The 3,761-nt window shown below is 34.8% G+C and overlaps 1 long non-coding RNA gene across 1 annotated transcript; it reads right to left on the minus strand.

Annotated features, from left to right (window-relative positions):
- Positions 1-748: 748 nt before the first annotated feature.
- Positions 749-1,779, minus strand: LOC103482074 (uncharacterized). Its single transcript, XR_536387.2, has 3 exons — positions 1,740-1,779; positions 1,594-1,667; positions 749-1,033 (listed from the first exon to the last, which is right to left on the minus strand). It is a non-coding gene; the product is annotated as an uncharacterized LOC103482074 (long non-coding RNA).
- Positions 1,780-3,761: the final 1,982 nt, after the last annotated feature.

Raw genomic sequence — 3,761 nt, forward strand, 5'->3', positions numbered from 1 at the left:
AAAGTCCAACCATGGTGGTCCTACGCCAGACACTGTGCTGCTTCTACTCATTTCAAAGTGCCTCAAGGCAACTTTAGTGGTCCTGCTTTGGCTGTAAAAATGAATCAAGATCTTTTAATTATGTTTTTAAAAGAAAGTAGTTTAATTATAATTGCTTATTTTTGAATAATCTCTTTTTTGTTGTTTCTGACAGTTTATAGCTATGGAGAGTTTTTTCCCCCACCAACAAGAATGTTTAGTTAGAAAGCTGCTCTGACGCCGCTGTGCTGGATGAGTAGCACAGCTGCTAAGTAGTACTACAAGAAAAGGTTTTCATTGTACTTTATAAAACTTTAGTTCTTTGCAAACATATTCAGACCTGGACGTAGCTTTCTCAAAATTTGGCTAATTACAAGTTGGTTCGTGACGAAAACTGTAAGGATGCCAATGTTTTTCCAAGCCACTAGCTTAAAAATAATCTCGTAATAATGGCTTTCTTTTCTTCTATACACAAAAAACAGCAAAAAGTCTAACTTTGTGTAACCCACGAGACAAGTTACTTAAAATACCCTTAGTAGTAGATGGCAAGTTAATTTACTTTACAGGAATACAGGAAGCCTACAGGATACAGGAAGTTGGGCCTGATCAGGAGATTCTAAATTTGTGGGAGCCTAGGTCCAAACAACAGAAGAGAGCACACAATGTATATATATATATATATATATAAAAAAAAATAGAATTTAATATAAAGAACATTTGTGGATCCACATTGTACAAATAAACAAAAACTGTGCGCTTTTTAAAAAAAATTAAAATAAAAGAAATAACCCAGTCTTTTTGATGTCTCTGTCAAATGTTCTTTCAAAGTTTGTTTAGTCTTTGCAATGTGTTCGTAAATTTTTTTTTTTTCAATATTTCACGGCTGGTAGGTCACCATCTACTGGTTCACTCGGTCCTCTGGGCTGGGGCTCGCCATCCAAGTCCTTGTGAGTGTGATCTTGATGTCTCTGGGCACAATGCTTCAAAAGTACTCCATAAAGAAAAAAAACCTGACCTGGAACAAGGTCAAAGTAAAACATCTTAAAATTCAGGATGCAGCAACAATTCAAATAGCTGTTTTATCAATTTTCAAGTTTTTCCATGTAGTACAATATTATTCTAGTTATCACAGTTAAGTATTACCAATACATCAGTAAACTACAGAAATTAGTTCATAGGTGGTAAAAAAAAATATATATACATTTCAATCTAAAAGTGCCAAAGTACATCTATAACACTAAATCTAACATTCAGAATGTGGATTAGAAACCCGCATTATATTAGCTCTGACCTACAGAGAACAGAAAGTTCCTAAGTAATAAAAGCACATTACAGCACCATGACATTAACAATGTTGAAATATTAAAACATGTGCTAATTGAAAAATAAGTAAAATTACATTTAAAAAAAATACAACATACACAATAATGATGATATAAAATTTACAATACAATTTTATTTTTTATTAAATTTGATCAATCAGTTATTAGGTATTTTAGCCCATTTTTAGCGAATTTACTGGGCGTTGGCCCAGTAAATTCCCAGCCGTTGGGCTGAGCGCGTGCGATTACTCACCGATGCTTCAATGCTATACAACTACAGGGGAATTTTTTCGAGCGTCAGCAGTCAGGACAGAAGCTTTCTGAGATCTAATTTAAAAAAAAAACAGATTCACTATTTTGAATTATAAATTCTGCGATACTATTTTAACATTGTCTTACCAATTTCCAAGATTCTTCATAGAATTTAACACAATCTTACAGGCAATTTACGGAACAACCGTCAGCTCTGTGCTCTCAAGGATGTTAGACGCAATCTGAGCTAAATCTCAGCGCCGCAATTAAAGGGGCGGGACAATCAACCTGATTGGCTGATGTGAAATCAGACTGTGCCAGTTATTGGTTGCTTAATCCGTCACTAAAAGCAATCATAAAAGGGATATTTCACAGGTTTTAAAGATTTTTAGCACTTTTTATCCTATATTCATGAACATATTTACAAACGTATTCTTTTTTTTAACTTTATTATTTTTTAATCTCGTTGTAGAATAAGATATTAAATTAACATCTAATCATTTTTTACTTTTGTTTTTAACACTGGGTTACATTTGCTTACCACTACTGTTTGAAAAATGAGCCTGAATTTCCTTGACAGTGGCACCACACAAGTGTACAGTTGCTAGGCAGGCTGTCACATCTCATGAACAGCAACGTCAGGTAAATATAGCATGCAGGGAAGCAGGTGGAATCTGAAAGGAGACGGTGACTGAGGCTGCTGCTGCTCACTAAACTCCCACATCGTAATCACAACAGACCGGCTTGACAACGCCAGGGAGAGGAAGTGCATTGAAGCAAACAAAGACAGACGGAGCGTTTCCTTTTGGCTGCAACGTGTAGAATACCTGTGGAAAATGTTCTTTAAAGTAACCTGGGGAAACCTAGGGAAAACCATAGCTATGGTTTTCTCTAGGGATTGAGATGAATGAATGATTTTCCCACCAGTTTCCTCACAGACAACCATCAGCCGCTTTTCTAAAAAGAAACCTTTTAAGGAACTTCATGTTGCAGTTGCTATTTGTATGGAAGACATTGTAAAAGACACTAGTACTTTGATACAGGCCTCCTGAAAAAGGGTCTTTCATTTCGGATTGAAGCATTTTTGCAACATCCTACAGGATTTAGCAAAATCTGACAATTTTATTTGACCCAACGCTTTCTGTAACACTAGCCGAGTTTTTATTGACTTTTGTGAAATTTGGAATTACAAAAACGTATTTGCTTAATTTTGAAAAAAAAAAAAAGCTCACATATTTTGCACTATTGATGAATTAATTAATGAATGAGAAGGAGAAAAGATTCAAAATTTACAGAGAAAAGAACACAAGAAATAAGTAAGAAACGATTTAAAACCATTTAAAAAGAAAATCATCGTCTGAATAAAGTGTTGTATCCAAATACAATTACTGCTTGGCAGTAAAACCTACAAAGGAATAACCACACGATAAAGTCTCAACCAAAAGCTAAAGGGCAAAAGCATGAGTTAATCTGAGACTCTTGGTTTTTAAAGGTCTAAAAGGCGTGACAGTGGAAAAAGAAAAGGTCTGCAGCAGTCAGAAATGTGTTGTGGAGTGAGCCAGAGTGGATAACAGAAGGAGAAATTGATAGGACAGAGGATGAAGTTGGAATTTAATGGAATTAGTGTGGAGAAAAAAAAAAACCATCAGGGAAGGACAAATCGAAAACAGGCGACAGACAGGGGGAAAAGAAAAAAAAAGACAACACCACCAGAAAAGAGGCTGAATCTGACTCTGGGGAGCAGAGAATGTTGGAACAAGACAAAATGAAGCTGAGGATCAAAACAGACTAACAATGTTATATCACCGTCTATGTGATATATATATATATATATATATATTTTTTTTTTTTTTTTTTTTTGCCTTGAAACTCGTGCTAATTAAATGGCTTCAACCCAAATGGCCCATGGATGTGTAACCAAAGAACTATGAGTCTGAAAGGAGTTTTCTCAGATTTAGTTAGACTGCAAAAACTCATGCAAAATAGAAAGAGGGCTACTTGTTCATTAAAAGTCTTTTATAATGGATAAAAATTACTTTCTAGATGATTTTATCCATCTGGTCTACTATTTTCATTATCGCCTTTTATTATACTTTTATATGAGCCAACACTCAGGGCACCAGACTTAAGGTGTTCAAAAATGAGAAAAAATAACTCCAAAAATAGTTG

The sequence above is a fragment of the Poecilia reticulata genome, linkage group LG19 (assembly GCF_000633615.1).
Source record: "Poecilia reticulata strain Guanapo linkage group LG19, Guppy_female_1.0+MT, whole genome shotgun sequence".
NCBI classification, from domain to species: domain Eukaryota; kingdom Metazoa; phylum Chordata; class Actinopteri; order Cyprinodontiformes; family Poeciliidae; genus Poecilia; species Poecilia reticulata.